Source organism: Lissotriton helveticus, chromosome 3_1, assembly GCF_964261635.1.
Source record: "Lissotriton helveticus chromosome 3_1, aLisHel1.1, whole genome shotgun sequence".
Taxonomy (NCBI): Eukaryota; Metazoa; Chordata; class Amphibia; order Caudata; family Salamandridae; genus Lissotriton; species Lissotriton helveticus.
Window position 1 is genome coordinate 1,481,844,283 of NC_136061.1, and position 24,039 is coordinate 1,481,868,321.

Below are 24,039 nucleotides of genomic sequence, written 5' to 3' on the forward strand. Positions count from 1 at the left end.
TCCACCTAAGCAAAACAAAAATAAAATGCCTACAGCACCTGGTATTCCCAGGCGGTCTCCCATCAAGGTACTAGTCAGGTCCGACCCTGCTTAACTTCTAATATCAGACAAAATTAGAGGATTTCAGGGTGTATGGCTGTAGGCATGAAGAGCACTGACTTTGGGGCTCTTAGATTTTTTCATTCTACTTCAGTGCAGGCCATTGTAAGCGAGACAAGCCACCTTCATCCACCTAAAGCAAAACTAAAAGAACAAAAAAATGACTACAGCACCTGGTATTCCCATGCTGTCTCCCATCCAGTTACTAACCAGACCCAACGCTGCTTAACTACTGAGATCAGACGCTTTCAGGTTGGTATGCCTGTAGGCATGAAGAGCAATGACTTTGGGGCTCTTAGTTTTTTCATTCCACTCCAGTGCTGGGCATAGTGAGACAAACCACCCTCTTCTACCTAAAGCAAAACGATTAGGAAATCAATTTGCGTACAACACCTGGTATTCCCAGGCGAACTCCCATCCAGGTACTAACCAGGCGAGACCCTTCTTGACTACTGAGATCAGATGAGATCAGGTGCTTTCAGGGTGGTATGGCTGTAGGCTTGAAGAGCAATGACTTTGGGGCTCTTAGTTTTTTTCATTCCACTTCAAGGCTGGCTTAGTAAGTGAGACAAGCCACCCTCATCCACCTAAAGCAAAACAAGAAAAGCCTACACCACCTGGTATTCCCAGGAGGCCTCCCATCCAGGTACTAAGGCCTGACCTTGCTTAACCACCGATATCAGACGAGATCAGGTGCTTTCAGGGTGGTATGGCCTAAGGCATGAAGAGCACTGACTTTGGGGCTCGTAGCTTTTTTCATTCTACATCAGTGCAGGCCGTAGTAAGCGAGACAAGCACCCCTCATATACCTGAAGAACAACAAACAAAAAAAGGGCATACAGCACCTGAAATTCCCAGACTATCATGCAGGGACTAACCTGCCTCAACCCTGCCTAACTTCTGAGATCAGACGAGATCAGGTGTTTTCAGGGTTGTATGGCTGTAGGCATGAAGAGCAATGCCTTTGGGGCTCTTCCTTTTTTTCATTCCACCTCAGTGCTGGCCATAGTAAGCGAGACAAGCCACCCTCATCCACCTAAAGCAAAACAAAAAAACCAAAAAAAGCCTACAGCACCCGGTATTCCCAGGCGGTCTCCCGTCCAGGTCCTAACCAGGCCTGACCTTGCTTAACTACTGAGATCAGAGGAGATCAGGTGCTTTCAGAGTGGTATGGCTGTAGTCAAAAAGAGAAATGCTTTGGGCTCTTAGTTTTTTTCATTCCACTTCAGTGCTGGGCATAGTAAGTGAGACAAGTCACCATTATCCACCTAAAGCAAAACAAGAAAAGCCTACAGCACCTGGTATTCCTAGGCGGCCTCCCATCCAGGTACTAAGGCCTGACCTTGCTTAACCACCGATATCAGAGATCACGAGATCAGGTGTCTTCAGGGTGGTATGGCTGTAGGCCTCAGTGCTGGCCATAGTAAGCGAGACAAGCCACCCTCATCCACCTAAAGCAAAACTAAAAGAACAAACAAATGCTTACAGGACCTGGTATTCCCTAGCGGTCTCCCATTCAGGTACTAACCAGGCCGACTCTGTTTAACTACTGAGATCAGACGAGATCAGGGGCTTTCAGGGTGGTATGGCTGTAGGCATGAAGAACACTGACTTTGTGGCTCTTACCTTTTTTCATTCTACTTCAGTGCAGGCCATAGTAAGTGAGACAAGCCACTCTCATTCACTTAAAGCAAAATAATAAAAAAATTAAAGATTCTACATCACCTGGTATCAACAGATGGAAGCCCACCCAGGGACTAACCAGGTCCGACCCTGCTTAACTGTTGAGATCAGACAAGATCAGTTCCTATAAGAGTGGTGTGACTCTATGGCATGAAGAGCAATGACTTTGGAGCTCTTAGTAATATTCATTCAAATCAGTGCTGGCCATATTAAGCGAGACAAGCCACACTCATCCACCCAAACCAAAACAAAATAAAACAGGCCAACCCTCCTTAACTACTGAGGTCAGGTGCTTTCAGGGTGGTATTGCTGCAGGCATGAAGAACACTGACTTTGGGGCTCTTACCTTTTTTCATTCTACTTCAGTGAAGGCCATAGGAAGTGAGACAAGCCACCCTCATGCACTTGAAGCAAAAAAATGAAACAAAAAAAAGCCTACACCACCTGGTATTCCCATGCGGTCACCCATCCAGGTACTAACCAGTCCTGGCCGTGCTTAACTACTGAGATCAGACGGGATCAGGGACTTTCAGGATGGTATGGCTGTAGGCATGAAGAACACTGATTTTGGGGCTCTTACCTTTTTTCATTCTACTTCAGTTCAGTCCTTAGTAAGTGAGACAAGCCACCCTCATCAACTTAAAACAAAATATTAAAACTAAAAAAAGCCTACACCACCTGGTATTTCCAGGCAGTCAACCCTCCAGGTACTAACCAGTCCTGACAGTGCTTAACTACTGAGATCAGACAAGATCAGCTGCTTTCAGGGTGGTTTGGCTGTAGGTATTAAGAGAAATAGCTTTGGGGCTCTTCGTTGTTTTCATTCCACTTCAGTGCTGGCCATAGTAAGCGAGACAAGCCACCCTCATCAACCTAAAGCAACATATAAAAAAGAGGCCCGACCCTGCTAAACTACTGAGATCAGGTGCTTTCAGGAGGTATGGCTGCAGGCATGAAGAGTATTGACTTTGGGGCGCTTAGATTTTTTCATTCCACTTCAGTGCTGGCCATAGTAGCGAGACAAGCCGCCCTCATCCACCTAAAGCAAAACAAAAAAAACAAAAAAAAGCCTACAGCACCTTGTATTCCAGGGCGGTGTCCTATCCAGGTACTAACCAGGCTCAACACTGCTTAACTACTGAGATCAGATGAGATCAGGTGCTTTCAGGGTGATATGGGTGTATGCATGAAGAGTAATGACTTTGAGGATCTTAGTTTTTTTCATTCCATTTCAGTGATGGCCATAGTAAGCGAAAAAAGCCACCCTCATCCACCTAAAGCAAAACAAAAAAAGCCTACAGCACCTGGTATTTCCAGGCGGTCTTCCATCCAGGTACTAACCAGGCGCAACCCTGCTTAACTATTGAGATCAGGTGCTTTCAGGGTGGTATGGCTGTAGGTACGAAGAACTATGACTTTAGGACTCTTAGCTGTTTTTCATTCTGTTCAGAGCTGGCAGTAGTAAGCGAGAGAAACTACCCACATCCACCTAAAGCAAAACAAACAAAAAGAGGAAAAAAAAGCCTACAGCAGTTAGTAATCCCAGGCAGTCTTCCATCCAGGCACTAACCAGGCCCGATGCTGCTTAACTACTGAGATCAGATTAAATGAGATGCTTTCAGGGTGGTATGACTGTAGGCGTGAAGAGCACTGACTTTGGGGCACTTAGATTTTTTCATTCCACTTCAGTGCAGGCCATAGTAAGTGACACACGCCACCCTCATCCACCTAAAGAAAAACGAAAGGAAAAAAAATGTGCCTACAGCTCCTGGTATTTCCAGGCGGTCTCCTATCCATGTACTAACCTGGCCCAATCCTGCCTAACTACAATAGACAAGATCAGTTACTTTCAGGTGTGTTTGGCTGCAGGCATGAAGAGGAAAGACTTTGGGTCTCTTAGTTATTTTCATTCCACTTCTGTGCTGGCCCTAGTAAGGGACACAAGCCACCCTCATCTACCTAAAGCAAAACAAAAAAAAAACAAGCTGACAGCACCTGGTATTCTCAGGTGGTCTCCTATCCAGGTACTAACCAGGCCCAAACCTGCTTAACTACTGAGATCAGACCAGATCAGGTCCTTTCAGGGTGGCATGCCTGTAGGTATGAAGAACACTGACTTTGGGGCCCTTGTCTTTTTTCATCCTACTTCAGTGCAGGCCATAATAAGTGAGACAAGCCACCCTCACCCACCTAAATCAAAACTAAAAGAAGAAAAAAATGCCTATCGCACCTGGTATTCACAGAGGGTCCCCCATCCAGGTACTAACCAGGCCTGACCCAGCTTAACTACTGAGATTATCTGCTTTCAGGGTGGTATGGCTGTATGCATTAAGAGCAATTAATGTGGGGCTCTTAGTTTTTTTCATTCCACTTTAGTGCTGGCTATAGTAAGAGAGACAAGCCACCATCATCCACCTAAAGCAAAACTACAAGAAGAAAAAAATGCCTACAGCACCTGGTATTCCCAGGGGGTCTCCATTACAGGTACTAACCAGGCCTGACCCTGCTTAACTACTGAAATTAGCTGCTTTCAGGGTGGTAGGGCTGTATGCATGAAGAGCAATGAATTTGGGGCTCTTAGTTTTTTTCATTCCACTTCAGTGCTGACCATAGTAAGCAAGACACGCCACAGTCATCCCCCCCAAAGCAAAACAAAATAAATAAATCCGGCTGCACCAGATATTGTCAAGCGGTCTCCCATCCAGGTACTTACTAGCCCTGACCCTGCTTAACTACTGAGATCAGCTGCTTTCAGGGTGGTATGGCTGTAGGCATGATAGCAATGACTGTGGGGCACATCGTTGTTTTCATTCATTCCTTTTCAGTGCTGGCCATAGTAAGCGAGAAAAGCCGCCCTCATCCACCTAAAGCAAAACAAAAAAAGCTGACAGCACCTGGTATTCCCAGGCGGTCTCCAATCTAGATACAAACCAGGCCGACCCTGCTTAACTACTGAGATCAGATGCTTTCAGGGTGTTATGGCTGTAGGGATGAAGAAAACTGAATTTGGGGCTCTTAGCCTTTTTCATTCTACTTCAGTGAAGGCCATTTTAAGCGAGACAAGCCACCCACATCCACCTAAAGCAAAACAAAAAAACAAACAAAGCCTAAACCACCTGTTATTCCCAGGGGGTCTCCCATGCAGGTACTAACCAGGCTCGACAACCTTCTTAACTACTGAGACCAGGGGAGATCAGGTGCTTTCATGGGGGTATGGCTGTGGGCATGGAGTAGAATGACTTTGGGATTCTTAGTTGCCATCATTCCACTTAAGTGCTAGCCATAGTAAGCGAGACCAGCCACCCTCATCCACCTAGAGCAAAACAAAAAAAAGCTTACAGCACCTGCTTTTCCCGGGGCGGTCTACCATACAGGTACTTACCAGGCCCGACCCTGCTTAATTACTGAGATCAGACGAGATCAGTTGCTTTCAGGGTGGGGTGGCTGTAGGCATGAAGAGCAATGACTTTGGGGCTCATAGTTTTTTCATTCCACTTTAGTGCTGGCCATAGTAAGCGAGACAAGCCACCCTCTTCCACCTAAAGGAAAACAAGAAAAACAAAAAATGCCTACAGCACCTGGTATTCCCAGAAGGTCTCCCATCCAGGTACTAACCAGGCCTGGCCCTGCTTAAATACCGAGATCAGGTGCCTTCTGGTGGTATGGCTGTAGGCATGAAGCTCAATGATTTTGGGGATCTTCATTTTTTTCATTCCACTTCAGTGCTGGCCATACTAAGCCAAGCAAGCCACCCTCATCAACCTAAAGCAAAACAAAAAACAAAAAAAGCCTAGAGCATTTGGTCTCCCATCCAGGTACTCACCAGGTGCAACCCTGCTTAACTACTGAGATCAGACGTTATCAGGTGCTTTCACGGTGGTATGCCTGTAGACATCAAGAACAATGACATTCGGGGCTCTAGTTTTTTTTTATTCCACTTCAATGCAGGCCATAGTAAGCGAGACATGCTACCCACATCCTCCTAAATTAAAACTAAAACAACAGCCCAAACCTGCTTAACTACTGAGATCAGACGAGAACAGGTGCTTTCAGGTGGTATGGCTATAGGCATGAACAGCAATGACTTTGGGGTGCTTAGATTTTTTCATTCCACTTCATTGCTGGACACAATGAGCAAGAAAAGCCTCACTCTCCACCCAAAGCAAAACAAAAAAAGCCTACAACACCTGGTATTCCCAGGCGGTCTCTCATCCAGATACTAACCAGGATCAATCCTGCTTAACTACTGAGATCAGACGAGATCAGGTTCCTTCAAGGTGGTAAGGCTGTAGGTATGAAGATGAATGACTTTGGGGCTCTTAGTTTTTTTCATTCCACTTCAGTGCTGGCCATTAGAAGCTAGACAAGCCACCGTCATCCATCTAAAGCAAAACAAAAAAAAGCCGACAGCACCTGGTATTCCCAGGCGGTCTCCCATCCAGGTACTAACCAGGCCCAACCCTGCTTAACTACTGAGAACAGGTGCTCTCAGGGTGTTATGGCTGTAGGCATGAAGAACACTGACTTTGGGGCTCTTAGCTTTTTTCATTCTACTTCAGTGCAGGCCATAGTAAGTGAGACAAGCCACCCTCATCCTCTAAAGCAAAGCTAAAAGAGCTCAAAACATGGCTACAGCTCCTGGTATTCCCAGGCGCTCTCCCATCCAGGTACTATCCAGGCCCGACCCTGCTTAACTACTGATATCAGAGGAGATCAGGTGGTTTCAGGGTGGTTTGGCTGTATGGCATGAAGAGCAGTGCCTTTGGGGCTCTTAGTGTGTTTTTCCTCCACTTCGGTGCTGGCCATAGTGAGCAAAATAATCCATCCTCATCCACCTAAAGCAAAAAAAAGAAAAACCTACAGCACCTGGTATTCCCAGGCGGTCTCCCTTCCAGGTACTAATCAAGCCCAACCCTGCTTAATTACTGTGATCAGACAATATCAGGTGCTTTCAGGGTGTTATGGCTGTAGGCATGAATATCAAGGACTCTGGGGTCTTAGTATTTTTTCATTCTCACTTCAGTGCTGGCCATAGTAAGCGAGACTAGCCACCCACATCCACCCAAAGCAAAACAAAAAAAAAATGCGCTCGAGCCTGCTTAACTACTGAGTTTAGACGAGATCAGGTGCTTTCAGGTGGTATGGCTATATGGCATGAAGAGCAATGACGCTGGGGCTCGTTGTTATTTTCATTCCATTTCAGTGCTGGCCATGGTAAGCAGGAAAAGCTACACTCATCCACCTAAAGCAAAACAAAAAAACAGGCCAACCCTGCCTAACTCCTGAGATCAGGTGCTTTCAGGGTGATATGGCTGTAGGCATGAAGAGCAATGATGTTGGGGCTCTTAGTTATTTTCATTCCACTTCAGTGCTGATAATAGTAAGCGAGACAAGCAAACCTCATCCCTAAAGCAAATCCAATGAAACAAAAAAAAGCGGACAGCACCTGGAATTCCCAGGAGGTCTCGCATCCAGGTACTAACCAGGCCCGGCCCTGCTTAACTACTGAGATCAGACGAGATGAGGTGCTTTCAGGATGGTATGCTGTAGGTATGAAGAACACTGACTTTGGGGCTCATCGTTTTTTTCATTCCACCTCAGTGCTGGCCATAGTAAGCAAGACAAGCCACCCTCACCCACCAAAAGCAAAACAAAATTAAAAAAAGGCCTATAGCACTGATATTCCCAGACAGTCTCCTTTCCAGGCCAGACCCTGCTTTACTACCGAGATCAGTTCAGATCAGGTGCTTTCAGGGTGGTATGGCTGTAATCATGATAAGCAATGACTTTGGGGTGCTTAGATTTTTTCATTCCACTTCATTGCTGGACACAATGAGCAAGAAAAGCCTCACTCTCCAGAAAAGCCTCACTCTCCACCCAAAGCAAAACAAAAAAAGCCTACAACACCTGGTATTCCCAGGTGGTCTCCCATCCAGATACTAACCAGGATCAATCCTGCTTAACTACTGAGATCAGACGAGATCAGGTTCCTTCAAGGTGGTAAGGCTGTAGGTATGAAGATGAATGACTTTGGGGCTCTTAGTTTTTTTTCATTCCACTTCAGTGCTGGCCATTAGAAGCTAGACAAGCCACCGTCATCCATCTAAAGCAAAACAAAAAAAAGCCGACAGCACCTGGTATTCCCAGGCGGTCTCCCATCCAGGTACTAACCAGGCCCAACCCTGCTTAACTACTGAGAACAGGTGCTCTCAGGGTGTTATGGCTGTAGGCATGAAGAACACTGACTTTGGGGCTCTTAGCTTTTTTCATTCTACTTCAGTGCAGGCCATAGTAAGTGAGACAAGCCACCCTCATCCACTAAAGCAAAACTAAAAGAGCGCCAAACATGGCTACAGCTCCTGGTATTCCCAGGCGCTCTCCCATCCAGGTACTATCCAGGCCCGACCCTGCTTAACTACTGATATCAGAGGAGATCAGGTGGTTTCAGGGTGGTTTGGCTGTACGGCATGAAGAGCAGTGCCTTTGGGGCTCTTAGTGTGTTTTTCCTCCACTTCGGTGCTGGCCACAGTGAGCAAAATAATCCATCCTCATCCACCTAAAGCAAAAAAAAGAAAAACCTACAGCACCTGGTATTCCCAGGCGGTCTCCCTTCCAGGTACTAATCAAGCCCAACCCTGCTTAATTACTGTGATCAGACAATATCAGGTGCTTTCAGGGTGTTATGGCTGTAGGCATGAATATCAATGACTCTGGGGTCTTAGTATTTTTTCATTCTCACTTCAGTGCTGGCCATAGTAAGCGAGACTAGTCACCCACATCCACCCAAAGCAAAACAAAAAAAACAACAAAATGCGCTCGACCCTGCTTAACTACAGAGTTTAGACGAGATCAGGTGCTTTCAGGTGGTATGGCTATATGGCATGAAGAGCAATGACATTGGGGCTCTTAGTTATTTTCATTCCATTTCAGTGCTGGCCATGGTAAGCAGGAAAAGCTACACTCATCCACCTAAAGCAAAACAAAAAAACAGGCCAACCCTGCCTAACTCCTGAGATCAGGTGCTTTCAGGGTGGTATGGCTGTAGGCATGAAGAGCAATGACGTTGGGGCTCTTAGTTATTTTCATTCCACTTCAGTGCTGGTCATAGTAAGCGAGACAAGCAACCCTCATCCCCTAAAGCAAATCCAATGAAACAAAAAAAAGCGGACAGCACCTGGAATTCCCAGGCGGTCTCGCATCCAGGTACTAACCAGGCCCGACCCTGCTTAACTACTGAGATCAGACGAGATGAGGTGCTTTCAGGATGGTATGCTGTAGGTATGAAGAACACTGACTTTGGGGCTCATCGTTTTTTTCATTCCACCTCAGTGCTGGCCATAGTAAGCAAGACAAGCCACCCTCACCCACCAAAAGCAAAACAAAATTTAAAAAAGGCCTATAGCACTGATATTCCCAGACAGTCTCCTTTCCAAACCAGACCCTGCTTTACTACTGAGATCAGTTGAGATCAGGTGCTTTCAGGGTGGTATGGCTGTAATCATGAAGAGCAATGACTTTGTGGCTCTTAGTGTTTTTTAATTCCACTTCAGTGCTGGCCATAGTACGTGAAGATGTGTAACACAGTGGGAAACTAGTGTGTAACTATTTTACATGTCGACGGCATTTCGATCCTAAACACAAAAATATAAGGATCATCATCAGGACTAAGGAATAATTGCCTGAATATTGGTTGCAAGCCTGTTGGAAAATGGGGGGAGAGAGAAGGCAAGACACGCTTGTTTAAAAGAAGAGAGGGATGCAAGAACATACAGCTTTAAACATTACTAAGTATGTCAAAAGACCATGCATTTAATAAAAATACCTATTGCATATCCATGAATTTAATGAGTGCAGGGGTAAAGTACACAGAAGAGCCAACCATTATGAGACCCATGCTGGAGTCGTGATGACTTATAGTGATGTTAAAGTAGTGACTATTTGTGTTTACTTGTGACCTGTAAGGGGGAGAGACTGGCGGTGCGAGGGGGGAGGAGAATTGTCCTCTAGTCTGGATGGTATTCTCAAATTCAGGGCGGAACCTGTGGTGATGCGGTCAGGTCCAAGGAAGAACGAGGACCTAGAGAGGAGAGGGAGATGGTCAAGCCGGTGGCTACAGCTGGCCCACCTCTGTTTACCCTATTGTGTGTATTATCCCTACAACTCCATTTTTTTCTCCCCCCCAGCTCCCCGCTGACGTCGAGCCTTCCTCCGATCACTCCGGTAAATTGACCGTGATCAGGTAACCATCTACCCCCCACCAGCCCAGTCACGCCAGCCTTCTACACCCCCTCCCACTGGCTTGACCATCTCCCTCTCCCCACTAGGTCCTCGTTCTTCCTTGGACCCGACCGCATCACCACAGGTTCCGCCCTGAATTTGAGCATACCATCCAGACTAGAGGACAATTCTCCTCCATTTCCCTGCCCCAGCCCAAGCCTCCTAGGTAAGGATCTCTCCAGCTTCACTCCGCGAGTTTCACTCCCCCCTCACAACGCCAGTCTCTACCCCTTACAGGTCACAAGTAAACACAGATAGTCACTACTTTAACATCACTATAAGTCATCACGACTCCAGCATTGGTCTCATAATGGATGGCTCTTCTGTGTACTTTACCCCTGCACTCATTACATTCATAGATATGCAATAGGTATTCTTATTAAATGCATGGTCTTTTGACATACTTAGTAATGTTTAAAGCTGTATGTTATTGCATCCCCCTTTTCTTTTAAACAAGCTTTTCTTGCCTTCTCTCTCCCCCCATTTTTCCAGCAGGCTTGCAACCAATATTCAGGCAATTATTCCTTAGACCTGATGATGATCCTTATATTTTTGTGTTTAGGATCGAAACGCCGTCGACATGTAAAATAGTTACACACTAGTTTCTCACTGTGTTACAAATCGTGTGTTTTCTATACAAGGACAGCTTTGCTTATTTTTACTTGAATACATGCGTCCTTTTCCTTTTTCTTTGCCTGAAAAGTACCTTTCCCTCTGTTTGTTATTTCTGTTTTTTCCTATGTATATTGGATACCGGATTGTATCCCACTGTATATATTTGTCCTCACAAAATCCTTTTATTCTTGTCATTGATTAAATTTTGTGTCCGGCTGGACACATTTTTTTGCTTATAGTACACATTGTTACCTATAATTCATTGTATTGTCTCATTTGATACGTTAAGGACCAATGTTGTCGTACAAAAATTGCTACCCCAGGTCCTTAACCACCTAGAGGGTTCCCTTGTTGTTATATAACCATAGTACGTGAGACATGCCACCCTCATCCTGTAAAGCAAAACTAAAAGAACAAAAAAATGCCTACAGCTCCTGGTATTCCCAGGTGGTCTCTCATTCAGGTACTATCCAGGCCCGACCCTGCTTAACTACTGATATCAGAGGAGATCAGGTGCTTTCAGGGTGGTATGGCTGTATGGCATGAAGAGCAATGACTTTGGGGCTCTTAGCTTTTTCATTCCACTTCAATGCTGTTATATTCCATAAAGGTACCTTATATAGGCACAGGTAACACTTCAACCTTTCACCTATATCCTTCCCTACATTACATAAATAACTGTTCATAGGGAGTGACCTTTTACCTAGATACAACACTTCATTCAGAACTCTGGTTTTTCACTGGTTCGAAACTCAAACATTATACATGAGGCTTCTTGGAAGCACAGCAGGACCAACATCTCCTTTATAATATCTATTTTAAAGTTCAAGCCCAACGGCATCCTTTAGGCCGACACAGTAACACAGCAAGGTAAAACCCCTGGGGTTAGTGGGAATATATATATCATGTCTTGCTTAGAAAGACAGAGGAGAACATGACTTCCTGGCTGACACACTGACCAGAGACGCTGAGGTTCCTGCATGCAGATGCTTCAGCTGCCAGTTGTCTAACATCCCCCATGGGGTGTCCAGCTCAAGACCAGTACGTAGTCCAATATTCTCTGATTCTCAAGTAATGGGGTGGACTGGACCTTAGAGGTATTCTTGGCATAACACCCACACAGATGCTAGGTATATCTAGTTACATCTAGTTAGGGAGGAATTGTAGGAATTTGCACTTTCTTATCACGTGTTTTATGTACTTGTATATGTTCATGATTACTGCAAAATGGTAGAGCTGTACCATCCCTTTACTTTCGTAGTACTGCTGACCATATATCTCTACTACTGTCTAATGGTTGTTGCAGCACACCTATTTTACACCAGAATAACAACTGTTCAACAAAACCTTATTGAAACACTAAGACTGTTTATTCTGTGTATCTCTGAGACAAACTAAGTGAGCACGAGTGACTGAGCGAAAAGTAGTAAATAATTCTACGATCCTGAGGGATCAGGGTTGTCATGTTCTGAGGTTGCCAGAAGCTATTCTCTTCCCGATAAGACGAGACTCTGGTGGCACTGTCAGCTAGCTAATGCAAACAGGCTAACTTATGCGGTGGGGGTGCTCGGAACCAGTCTGCCACCAAACCCACAGTTTATTTTATCTGAATGCGCAGACCCTGTATAGGATATACAGATGAACTACATGACATGGCGCCGCCAACGTTGGTTGGGTACTGTTCAGTTGTGCTATTCTCAGAGACCCCTACTCACAAAAAAACAGAGACGTCTGGAGCGGGGGGCACTAACTCCGCCACAGCTGGGTAGGCAAAAAATCCTTAGTTATTTAGTATTTTAAAAACGATGACTGACCAGGTCTTAGACTCACTACAACAAGCCCTCCCCCTCACAGACGAGGAAGATACAGATGCAATACAAATTGCACCAAAATACAGACATACGGTCACCATGAAACTGTTAGAAAATGGTTTATCAGCCAGGGGTGGCTTAGTAATTTTCATGATTGAGGCACATGAGTCGAACAAAACAGATATTTTATTTGTTAATTACATTCCGAGCAGCAAATACAAGAACAAGGACATTTCACTATTAGATAGAAGGAGATGCACAGTGGAATAGGGTGTGTTTGAGGACATAGAGATTCCACTCATGTATTAGGAACATTTATACTGGTTTAAAGGCGCCCTACCCCACAAAAGAAGAAGAGTAAGATTAGGCTCGCCTGGAGGAGAAGGGGCAACATGGCCGATATTAGCGGCCTCCACACCACATCCTGACATTGAGACAATGCCACAAAGAGACTAACTCATACAACACAAAGATTTATTAAAAATATACAGAATCTTGACGCAATTTGTCATGAGGACATTCACTGTCCAACCGGCAATAGTTGCAACAAACGGAACTCAATCTTAGGGTACAGCAACTAAAATTACACCCCAAACATTACATGCGGTGATGGGTAAAATGCCATCTAAACATGAGCAAATGCCATTCTCGGTAGCTCAGAAAATAACGCAGCTAGAGGCAGTATTCCCGAATACTATCCATACATATGAAAAACACACAATGCTAACAATCTGCTTGCCCACGGGGAAAACACCAGAAGTAGAGGAGTGTACCACTTGGGGTACAGTCTTTGCTGCAGTTTATACCAAAACTCATGGTATCCCATCATTAGCAGTAGTACCTGATGTATTAAGACAAATACAAAACGAGTACGGAGCAGAGCCTGCTCTGAACTTAGGGATGAAGCTACTAGGTAACTATGCCCAAGTATCAGCCATAATACTAGCTAATATTAAAGGGGAAGCAGCTTCGGTGGCTATCCGCCAGCACCTAAGGGAGTTCAGTCATTTAGAACAGGAACACAAACTATCAAAAATAATTGAAACTGCATATGCAGAACTAGTCAGAGACAGTTTGGGTGGGAAAACTTTAAAACCACAACTTATGGGCAGTCCTAAAAATGACACTTCCAGACAGACACCTGCTTCTTCTAAAAAGAAGTGGCATAATAAAAAACAACAAACCTTTAAAGAGAACAGATCTCAATCTCGAGGTAGATCTCCTCCACAGGGGCCTTCCAAAAAGAGGTATAATATCAGGAATAGGGATAAAATTAGGAAACCTGACAGTTATCAGGATACTGATCCATGTTCCTCTCGTTCCTTTCAGGGTTCATAGAAAAACTCAGAGAGGGAAGGACAGTCAGAAAGACAAGAAGAGCGTACCAAGTCCAGAGACAAGCAGCACGCTCAAGATTATACTACCAAAAAAGAAGAAAAGACAAAGCAAAAGCCACAGTTCAAAAAGAAGAAGGTTGCAGGTCTACAGATCAGACATGCCCATAATTCTGAATACTTGACTACTGAATGGGTTCTGACGATGCTAGACAGTAGTGCAGAAGTAACAATAGCTCGCTGATGGAATTTCTGGTGACAGCGGTCTTGAATGATTATATCACGATGGAAACACCTTAGACTAGATTGAGTGTCCCACATAAAGTATATAAAATGACACTCCAGATGGAGGGGGACAAAAGTAGAAAAGTGAGAGGTCTCTTTTGGGAGACCCTTACATTTGGCTATGATATTCTGTTAGCTGAACAAGATTGGCTGCCAGCATTGGTCATGGATTGCCCTAAAGGAGAAATGGTATTTATGCCGGCATTCTCAGATCATATTCCCAGTCACTTGCAACATACATATGCATAGAAGTGGGCGGTAGCTCAGGCTCCGGCATTATACAAGAACCATGTTGGATGAGATGAGGATTCAACCCATCACATAATTCCTTTAAAAAATACTCCAACTGCACGGAGGCAGTATCCAATAAAGCAAGAAGCTAAAATAACAGGTCAGGTAGGTCTAAGATCAACTTGAATACCAAGGGGTGATTGAAACTTGCACCTCTCAAATGAACAATCCTTTGTTTCCTGTCATGAAACCTAACAATACATATCATCTAGTTTTACATTACAGGCGTTGAAACACTTGCACTAAAACATTTGCAGTCCAAAATATACACAGTGCCACCTTAATGAATAACAATGTGCTGAAAAAATACAAAACAACACTTGATATCTCAAATGGATTTTTCTGCCAAAATATAGCGCCTGAAAGCAGATATCTAGCAGCATTCTCGGCGATATAAGAGCGGCCTGGGCTTGTTTTCGGCCAGAGTAACAGAGTTACTTCAGAAATTAGATGAAGAGACATTGTCTTATGTGGATGATATTTATCTGACGGACGATGACCTAGAGGAACACTTAAACAGAGTGAATACCATAATTTTGAGGTTTGCATCTGAGGACTACAAATAGAATTTTTTTAAATCGAAAATTGCCCACCTCGTTATCCTGTTTTTAGGATATGAGCTTTTGAGTGAAGGAAAAAGCCTGACATCCAATTTTTTAGAAAAATCATAAAAATATCTACAATCAATCTTGGGATTCCTACATTTTGGTCGAACATACATTTTAGATTACGCAGAAAGAGTAAAACCTTTCTACGACTTAATAAAATCTGATTTCTCCGCGAGAAACTGGACACAGGCACATACAGACACACTACGTTCCTTACAAGCTGACATGATAGCTTCAAAACAATTACAAACACATGTAAACATATGCAACATGGTGATCCGTATAATTGCGGGTCAATCAGGGTACACCTATCTGACAAACAATGAAGGTGAAACAGTACTAATTGCATACAAATCACATTTGTACTGAAATGCTGAGATGCGTTTCGCATCTACAGAAAAGATTCTAACAGCGGTACCGACTGGTGTAGTGAAGAAAGAACACTGGCTCAGGGGAAACGAATAATAGTAGTGACTCCAGTTACAGCTTTAGAGGCTGTGACAAAGGCAAGTGTCCCTAACGCTAAAGCCTTACATCCTTACAATGGGCTAATTCTCTTACTGCAAGAAATGTAGAATTCGGGCGCGCCCAATTTTAAAGACACAAGCATTCCTGCAATACGAACAAGAATATCCTCTCCCAAATTAAAGGATGCCTCTTGATCAGTATGAATATATTATTTACACTGACGGATCTGCTCAACCGGCCAAAGGGAGTAAGTAACAATACAGCGCAGCATGTGCTATCGTTAAAGGTTGCATGCGGGATGAAAAATTCCATCCGAGTTGCACAAAAACGCAATCTATAGGAGACTGCACGGCACAGTTGACAGAGTTAATATGGATCGAGAATTCCCCACACTAATTGTGTGCAACTCCTTCTACTGTGTGCAGTCATAATAAATACTTGCAATACTGGGTTCAAAATGGCTTCAAAGATGCTAAAAGTGGCACAATTAAGCATAAAATGCTATGGGAACAGGTAGTGAAGTTTAAATTGAAACTAGCAAGGACTCACGTGATACACACACTGAGTCATCAGCGTGGTGGCGTTCACGTTGAAGGGAATTAATTGGCTGATGAAGCCAAGAAGGGGGCTGTACGCATGGCTTCTGTAGCTGCAATCACTCGTTCTAAAATGGGAATAGACGGTGAGATCATGGTAGCTGTTATAGCTTCGCACAAAAACAGCAAAGCACTACCAAAAAAGTTTCCACTCAAGTACTCCTACCAGTTAGATGCCAATAACATTCCATTTGCTCAGATTCCTGGAGTTGGGGATAGAGTAATTCCATACATGGATAGTAGCTTAGGTTTAATAGTAGCAGCACACAAAGGGCTAGGTTCTGCACATGCAGGAGTTACGGCAACAGTTTCATTGTTGAAACAAAGCTATTGGTGGCCTGGTTTAACAAAGCAGGCTAAAGCAGACTAAAGACTATGTCTTGAAATGCGACATCAGTCAGCAGATGAAAGCTTCCACTGTAACACATCTTGAGCAGACACCATTGTTAATAGCTGACAAACCACTAGCGTGTGTCTACCTAGACCACTGCGTCCCCTTGAAAAGAGATGGGGCTAAAAAGTCTATCATGGTAGCAGTGGATTCCTGCTCAAGGTTCCTATGGGTGTGGCCCCAGCGCTCAGCTGACGCTCGAACTGTTATAAAAGATTTGGGAGTCTTCATAGGGAGATACGCAATTGGCACATTACATTCTGACCAGGGCACTACATTTAGCTCTCGGGCTTACAAGGAGGTAATGGGAAGTTTGGGTGTAGCATCTCCATACCATCCAAAGGGAAATTTGGTAGTGGAGAGAAAAAACCAAGACTTAAAGCAATGTTTAACAGCTAGATTATTAGACACGGGCGAAAGCTGGGTAAAACATCTTTATGGAGTCCAGCGGGCTCTTAACAACATGCCAAGAAGTTCTCTAGGGGGTTCACTCCTTATGAGGTACTATTTGGGAGAAGAATGTGGGTACCTGATCTTGATTGTGAAGGTGCAGTGGCGGATGAAAAACCATTTGACATCCATGATCGTTTGGCTGTTTTACAGGAACTAAATGAATCCAGGACAAAAAGTAATGTCCACCTGAAGCAGCCTGCCACTGGGGAAGTCAAATCAGTCAAGGCACGACCTGTCTGGATTCCAAACGTCGGGGAACTGGTTAGAGAGAAAATAGCGGTCAAGAAGGAATTTGGGCCATCTTACAGAAAGCCTGTACCAGTCCTAGCCATTGAAGGGATAAGAACTGTACTTCTACCGCCTCTTGCCGGAAAAAGGAGAAAAGATTTGTTTCAAATTACCTAATCAAACCACACTATGTGGTCGATACTATACAGTAGGCCACGTGACTCCAAAGTAGCAGACGCCCTCCTCTCGCTACAATTCAAGAAGTTCATGCGGAAAGACTCATTATGTTCAAAGAGCCTCCTATATGGAAGGAAGGACTTTGAAACGTACTATGGAACTCGTTCCCGTTGAACCTGAAGTTCAATTTAAAAATCAAACTCAACAAAATAACACACAAGTTGCTATTCGACCAAATACGGACATCTACATCAACAAGCCACGACAATAGCAAAATACGATTTCAACAAATCCTGCTGCAATTCCAACAATTGATCGAACTGCTTCTGGCTACTTCATAAACTTTGATACATTTTCTTTGGATCAAAGTGAACCTTAAACTATGAAAGCCCGAAAAATACACAAGCAGCAAGTTAAAGACTCCCTGAACTTTCATGAAAAGACTTACCTGGTATCACCGTGGGTAGAACTATGGATAATTACCGGGGTGCTTTTCTTTCTTTTCTGGTTAGGCTGAGTAATAGTTTTTAACATGCTTATTAGTGGATAATACCTTTGGCAAAACTCTCTAGCCCAAAACATGAATTTTATCGAGAACAAAGAGACTTGTCATCAGTGAACATTACAGCAGTTCCTGTACCAGATGGTATAGTTAGGGACAAGGTTGATTTCGATATATTTGGCCCGACAGAAATTTTTACAATTCCACATTTATTTAAAATATCATTGAGTGATATCATTACCTCAGGTACATTTTCTGATGATTGGCATTTTGAAACTGTGGATAACATGTTGTCTGATTTGGAAAATTCTGCTGCATTTTCTAATAGTGAAACATTGAAAAGCTCAGTGGATTATGAATCAGTCAGTCAGTACAACCACTTTATTCGATTAATTAAAATCATAAAAGTACATTACACAATACACAATACACAATAAACAATATAATATAGTCATATACCCTATAAAACACATGAGCGACTTAAAAAATAATTAATACAGTATGATCGATTATCAAATGCATAAAAACTTACAAACACAATTAGGGGTAATTTCATAAAGGGGTAAAACAGAGGTTTTCTATACGATCAAAGCTCATACAGATTTTAACATAGGGTCCCTTCTTTTTCTGAGACGAATTGCTGCAACTAAAAAGCTGGCAATGTTAAAAATCTCCCATGGATCGTTAAGCAGTTGAGGATAAAGCAGGTCTAACCTGTAAAAACCCATTTCCCCTTAGCAGAGGAAGTAAAAACCTCCTATGAATCTCACTGTTATGGTCACAAAACATTATAAAATGCATCGTGTCCTGTGACGAAAAGTTGTTACAGGGACATGGACCTAGTTCCTCTGGTCTGCACCAACCTTCCAGATTGCCTAAGGAGAAATGGATTAAATTAAAACGAAACCTAGGTAATAGCAGGCGATGAAAGGGCTGGGTAACAATTCTCACGCAGGGGTCAATCAGAGGGGAAGTTCTTAACAAAAAGTGAAACCTAACTGAGGGTTTCAATAGCTCCTGCTCCTCATGATCTGCCAGCAATAAATTCAAAAATTGGGATTTGACCCATTTAACATCCTCTTTTTTTATCCTATCCGGTAATTAAAAAGATCTGGAAGCCCCAATTTTGACAACATATGCTTAACGTAATGCAACCACAGGATACTACTATCTTTCTCCAGGGTAACACAGTCCCGAATAATTGGATGATTCAGTGTTAATTCGGGGTTAAGCCAGGTCTTAAGCCAGCAAACCACCGGAACCAACCTCATCAAGTCTGACACATATCCAAGCCACAATTCTTGATGAATAACAAAGGTCGGAGTTGATTGAGGAACCGACAAAAGGGTACGCTAAAATTTATTTTCAGCTATCTGGACCCCTTTCAAGTGCTTGTAACACCAGATGGCAGAGCCATACAGAGCAATAGCCAAGCATTTAGATTTATAAATATTAAGCATGGCTTTGATGAGCCTAGCCCCCAGACGCTGTGCAAACCCTTGAACAGCAGCCATTGATCTTACCATTGCACTTTTTTTGATTTTCTGTTGGGGAACCAGGAACCTCTCTCGTCGAATAAGACCCCTAAATAGGTAAAAGAGCACACCCTAGACACCTCAGCTCCGTTGCAGTAAAAGGATTTTACTTTTCTGTTTCTTTGGCCCATAGACAAAATGTGGGATTTCGATATGTTCACTACTAAGTCCAAGGACTTCATATGGGCCCCAAAGGCATCCAGTAGCCTCTGAAGGCCTATGGCTGTACGGGCTAATAACACAACGTCATCTGCGTATAGAAGAACAGGGATACCCCTTTCCCCTACTCGCGGGATGTCCAAACTAGCCAAGTCTAAAAATGGATCAAGAATATAAAGGGTAAAAAGTAGTGGCGCCAGAATACATCGCTGACGAACACCTCTGCCAGATTTAAAGTGCCTTGTGCATTTTCCTTCATGGGTGACCCTAACTGTTGCTGAGAGATCCCTGTGTAAATCCACCAGGAAATGAACTAAACATGGATCAATGCCCATGTCAAGTAGGTGTGACAGAGGGAAGCAACTTCCCGGTTAAAGTGGTAATGAGAGGATATACAGCTTTGTCTCTCAATCTTATCTTTCTTTATTTTTTTCTATACAGGACTTTTTGCTGTATTCTCTTTCTTCCTGTTAGGAACAGTTTATTGTCCTTAGGTTGATAATCTGCTTTCTTTTTCTTTTTAAGGCTCTCAAATCTTTTTCTGGAACATTCCGGTTCCCCGCCGTTTGTCCTTCAGAAGGAAAACAGGACCCAGGTAAGTTTTGATCTATTTTCAATCTTAACTACTTGTCAGTCAATCTAGTCTGATACAGGGATGTGAGGGTTTCTTTTCCTTTCACCCAACCACCACCAGTGCAAAATAACTTTTATTATTCTTTTTTCTAGCGAATTCCCCCCTCTTTTCCCCATCTACCCTCCTCCCATTTTATTCCTCGCTAGGTTTGCCCGCTTTCCCGAGCACTTTTCCACCAACTACAGACCCGGCCGCGCACCTGAGAGAGCCACGCTCCTCTGGGAACTTGGCGGGGTACCGGGTCTTCTTTTCTCTCGCTCTGGTCAGTCGTCCTTCGTGGTTCTTCAGTCCCGCAGAATAAGAGCGTCTTCTCTCCTCGTTCCTCTGCCTCCCTATTCTCTGCGTCTTCCTCTTGGCGTTTCAAGCGCGGCCCGCCTCCTTTATCCGGGAGTCTTCTTAAAGGGGCAGCACTGTTTACTTCTTCCTCGTTAAGTAGTGTCTCGGTCATGTGGGTAGGTAGCCCAGTTTTAGCTACTTCGATAGCGCAGGAGCCAGGATCGGCGATCAGAGCTGGCTGTAAGGAAGGGGAGAAGAAGGGAGGTGAGGTTGCGGTTTCCTCTTCCTCTCCCCTTTCTGCACTATTATATGGGGGCACTTCATGACAGTAGGTTAGACCACCGCTTTGATCTGTTAACCATATTGAAGGCCGAGGAGAGGTCCATAAAGGCCAACTGTAAAATACATGCTTTAGACATGGTATATTTACCTATTATTGAATGGAAATAAAGGCACTGATCCATGGTACTCCTACCTTGCCTAAAGCCATATTGTAGGTTAGATAAAACCTAATTTTCGTTCACCCAGTCCGTGACCATAGATAGGATCACTCTCCCTAGGATTTTCACAGCGGAATCAATAAGAGATATTGGTCTATAACACTGTGGATCCTCTCTCTGGCCCTTTTTAAAAACTGGAATGATCGCGGATAAAGACCATTATGTGGGGAATCCCTGGGAACTTGACACATTAAATACATTAGTCTGTATTTTTGCCCAAAATTTTGGATTACGTTTATACTGATTAGACAGAACGGCATCTGGGCCGGGAGCTGTGTTACTATACATCTGTATTATCGCCCTTTCTACATCATCTTCATTAAAGACCACTGGAAGAGAGACCCTAGTAACCTCTAAACTCACAGATGAATCCACAGTAACATTAGACCTATAGATTGCTTCAAAATGGGAAAGCCACTGGGCTTCTGTAATATTACATTCTAGAGAGCCATTCTTCATACCAGAGAAAAAGGGTGTATTAACAATGGCCCAAAATCTAGAGCTGTCCTTAAGAACCTCAGCTGTTAAAAGGGCATTCCAAGCCTCCTCTTTAATCTCGTTTTTCTGCGTAGAAACAGCAATCTTATACTGTTTCATGAGCATGGCTATCTGGGCCTTATCTAGTGGCATGTTTTTCAAAGCTTGAGCTAGGTTCCGGTGGGCCCGTGAGCTGTTGCTATCAAACCACCTCTCTCCCATAGTTAATCTGGGTTTAGTTATCATTGTCAGATCATATGCTACCTGACCACAGATGCCTTCAAAGGCTCCAAGAACCTTTTCACCGGGTTGTGATCACTAAAAAGCGGCCACCGGGCATTATAAAACTGTACCTGAGATAGCATGGTGGAGGAGATAAATATATAATCTATAACGGTATCCCACTCCCATGCTTTAAAAGTGGGGATCCGGTCCGTGGGATCACTAAAACTAGGTTAAAAAAGATCTGCCCCAGCCAAAAGGTCCTCCAGAGCTTCCCCCTGTTGTGTATGCTCAAAATGGGGAGTGGGGAGTCGAGAAATAAACTGGCCCTAAGTGATCATCAACCTGGCAATTCAGGTCGCACACATGCATGTTAAAATCGCCCATAAGTACAATAGAATAAAAAGTAGTTTGCTTCATCCTATATTCAAGTGACATAAATGTTGGTTTAAAAAACAGCTCTCTCCAGAGTTATAAAAATTAGCAAATAAAATTTTAGGGAGGTTAGGGGTTATCAGTTCTATTGCAAGGCAATTCTGAGACCCCCCTCCAACCTCCATTGGGTCCCTTTCAATTTTAACGAAAATAGCATTAGGAGGCCCCCCTTTTCTCTACCTGCCAGAGCGGGACGTGGTGGGGAACAGTATGATTTATACCCATCCACCCAGAAGTTATCTGCCTTGTCCCAGGTCTCCTATAAACTAATTATGTCATAGGTTTTTTAGAAAACCCAGCCACCTGGGGTCATCTTTCTTGCTTCTAAAGCCCGCTATGTTCCAACTAATGATCTTACAATTGGGGGCTACACCTGCCTCTATTTCCTGGCCGTTACGGCTGTCCCCGGGAAAGCTCTTCTGGCACCGGGTCGTTTCCAGTCAGTCATTCACATCTAATTGGGTCAGTGGGAGAAATCTATTTTTTAAAACCAAGCCTCCTCCTTCTTCATTCCTCACAAGGGGCAGGGATAATGATTGTGGGGCTATTACTGATCTCCAACTAGGGCTATCAGAGTGATTCACTACCTCTTCATTTAAAGAGGGACGATTACTACCCTGGTTATACATCATTGAGCAAAATTCACGTGAGGATCTGCCAAGTACCTGAGCTTCTCTAGCTGGTGGGGAAAAGAAGCCCAGGGGCAAAGCTCTGATGCCCCCTATCCCTTCAATAGAGCTGTCCCCAAACAGCCGGCCAGCTATATCGCTTTTATCAAAGTTAACGAAGATATAATCGCAGTCAACCTGTTTGTGATAATGGCCAACCCACCCCACACGTCTGGACATTATAATATGTGGTGAAACCTTGGAGTTGCCACTAGAGTGCTGATCACATCAGTATTTGGTTTTTCGTAACAGATCCAAGGTAGATTCACGGCAGCGCTCTCTAAGTGGGGGCACCCCTATAAGAACAGCTACCAGGGGAGTGGCTTCTGGGGGGAGGTTAAGTCTACAGCTATTTGATCTAATATTCACCTCTTGAGTACCTTGGTTCCCACTAGTAGCCAAAATCATGCCATTGGACAAAGGGCTTAAGGGTCTCTCATCCCGACGGGTGGTGCTCCCCATTACTTGTCTCCCTGAAATTACATCTGCATTATTTAGAAGACTAGACTTTAACCTATCCATTGATTGTGGTTGAATTCCAGGGCAATGCTCTCTAATATGGGAATTAGGCTGTGTTTGCACCTGGGGGGTGTGACAGTACTTAAAGCCTCAGATCGAGTTTTCGTGTCCCTTAAAAATGATTCAAGGTGCTCACATTTCCTCAAAATACCCTCAACACAAGTGTTCAATGTATCAGTAATGTCTCTGGCAATGCTCGTGAGTATAGATTCCAGCCGAGAACTAAATATCTCCTCCACGAGTTTCCGCAGTGTCAATTGGGTATTCGAGTCCATACCTCCAGCCTGGGTGAGGATACCATCATCGGGTGCTTGGCCAGGTTGTTTGCCTTTTTTTTCTTCCTCTTTTTCCCAGCACCCCTTGTCAAAATTACGTCGTGTGTTGAGCCTTCCCTCCCGATAGCCGCATTCGTTATCAGCACAGTTGGCTCCTAGGGAACAGAGATACTAGGACTGATTTGACCCTCTCCAGAACCTTGGCTCAGTCCCAATCCCAATTCTTTCTCTGCGTTAGCTATTCCCTTATTTAGGGCTCCCACCGCAGAAGTCAGGTAGGAAATAATGGAAGCAGAGTTCCTTGGCATTTTAGCTTTTACACCCCCCTGGTCCCGACCACAAGGTTATTTCCGCTTACCCATAGCTGCGGTAGAAGACTTCAATGTTAGGGGGATGGCCCAGCCCAGCCTCTTCCGGTCTTTGACGGGTGCAGATGGGCACGCCCTTGGCCCAAGTCCGCAAAGGTTTAAATGATAGCCTCTAGGTGGGCGGGAATCGCGTTGGTGGCGTCAGCAAGACAC

General features: G+C 44.1%; 20 pseudogenes; all 20 read right to left on the minus strand.

Moving 5' to 3' along the window:
* Positions 1–26: 26 nt before the first annotated feature.
* LOC144825435 (5S ribosomal RNA) lies at positions 27–144 on the minus strand (annotated as a pseudogene).
* A 336-nt stretch (positions 145–480) lies between these two features.
* LOC144825680 (5S ribosomal RNA) lies at positions 481–599 on the minus strand (annotated as a pseudogene).
* A 563-nt stretch (positions 600–1,162) lies between these two features.
* Positions 1,163–1,281, minus strand: LOC144825629 (5S ribosomal RNA; annotated as a pseudogene).
* Positions 1,282–1,578: 297 nt separating this feature from the next.
* LOC144825742 (5S ribosomal RNA) lies at positions 1,579–1,696 on the minus strand (annotated as a pseudogene).
* A 518-nt stretch (positions 1,697–2,214) lies between these two features.
* On the minus strand, positions 2,215–2,333 carry LOC144825627 (5S ribosomal RNA; annotated as a pseudogene).
* Positions 2,334–2,849: 516 nt separating this feature from the next.
* On the minus strand, positions 2,850–2,968 carry LOC144825638 (5S ribosomal RNA; annotated as a pseudogene).
* Positions 2,969–3,074: 106 nt separating this feature from the next.
* LOC144825849 (5S ribosomal RNA) lies at positions 3,075–3,183 on the minus strand (annotated as a pseudogene).
* Positions 3,184–3,765: 582 nt separating this feature from the next.
* LOC144825468 (5S ribosomal RNA) lies at positions 3,766–3,884 on the minus strand (annotated as a pseudogene).
* A 1,230-nt stretch (positions 3,885–5,114) lies between these two features.
* LOC144825457 (5S ribosomal RNA) lies at positions 5,115–5,234 on the minus strand (annotated as a pseudogene).
* Positions 5,235–5,957: 723 nt separating this feature from the next.
* On the minus strand, positions 5,958–6,076 carry LOC144825463 (5S ribosomal RNA; annotated as a pseudogene).
* Positions 6,077–6,183: 107 nt separating this feature from the next.
* LOC144825703 (5S ribosomal RNA) lies at positions 6,184–6,292 on the minus strand (annotated as a pseudogene).
* Positions 6,293–6,408: 116 nt separating this feature from the next.
* LOC144825789 (5S ribosomal RNA) lies at positions 6,409–6,527 on the minus strand (annotated as a pseudogene).
* Positions 6,528–6,636: 109 nt separating this feature from the next.
* LOC144825802 (5S ribosomal RNA) lies at positions 6,637–6,755 on the minus strand (annotated as a pseudogene).
* A 461-nt stretch (positions 6,756–7,216) lies between these two features.
* Positions 7,217–7,334, minus strand: LOC144825376 (5S ribosomal RNA; annotated as a pseudogene).
* A 343-nt stretch (positions 7,335–7,677) lies between these two features.
* Positions 7,678–7,796, minus strand: LOC144825718 (5S ribosomal RNA; annotated as a pseudogene).
* A 108-nt stretch (positions 7,797–7,904) lies between these two features.
* Positions 7,905–8,013, minus strand: LOC144825714 (5S ribosomal RNA; annotated as a pseudogene).
* Positions 8,014–8,131: 118 nt separating this feature from the next.
* Positions 8,132–8,248, minus strand: LOC144825873 (5S ribosomal RNA; annotated as a pseudogene).
* Positions 8,249–8,357: 109 nt separating this feature from the next.
* Positions 8,358–8,476, minus strand: LOC144825814 (5S ribosomal RNA; annotated as a pseudogene).
* A 468-nt stretch (positions 8,477–8,944) lies between these two features.
* On the minus strand, positions 8,945–9,062 carry LOC144825367 (5S ribosomal RNA; annotated as a pseudogene).
* Positions 9,063–11,096: 2,034 nt separating this feature from the next.
* Positions 11,097–11,215, minus strand: LOC144825624 (5S ribosomal RNA; annotated as a pseudogene).
* Between the last annotated feature and the right edge of the window lie 12,824 nt (positions 11,216–24,039).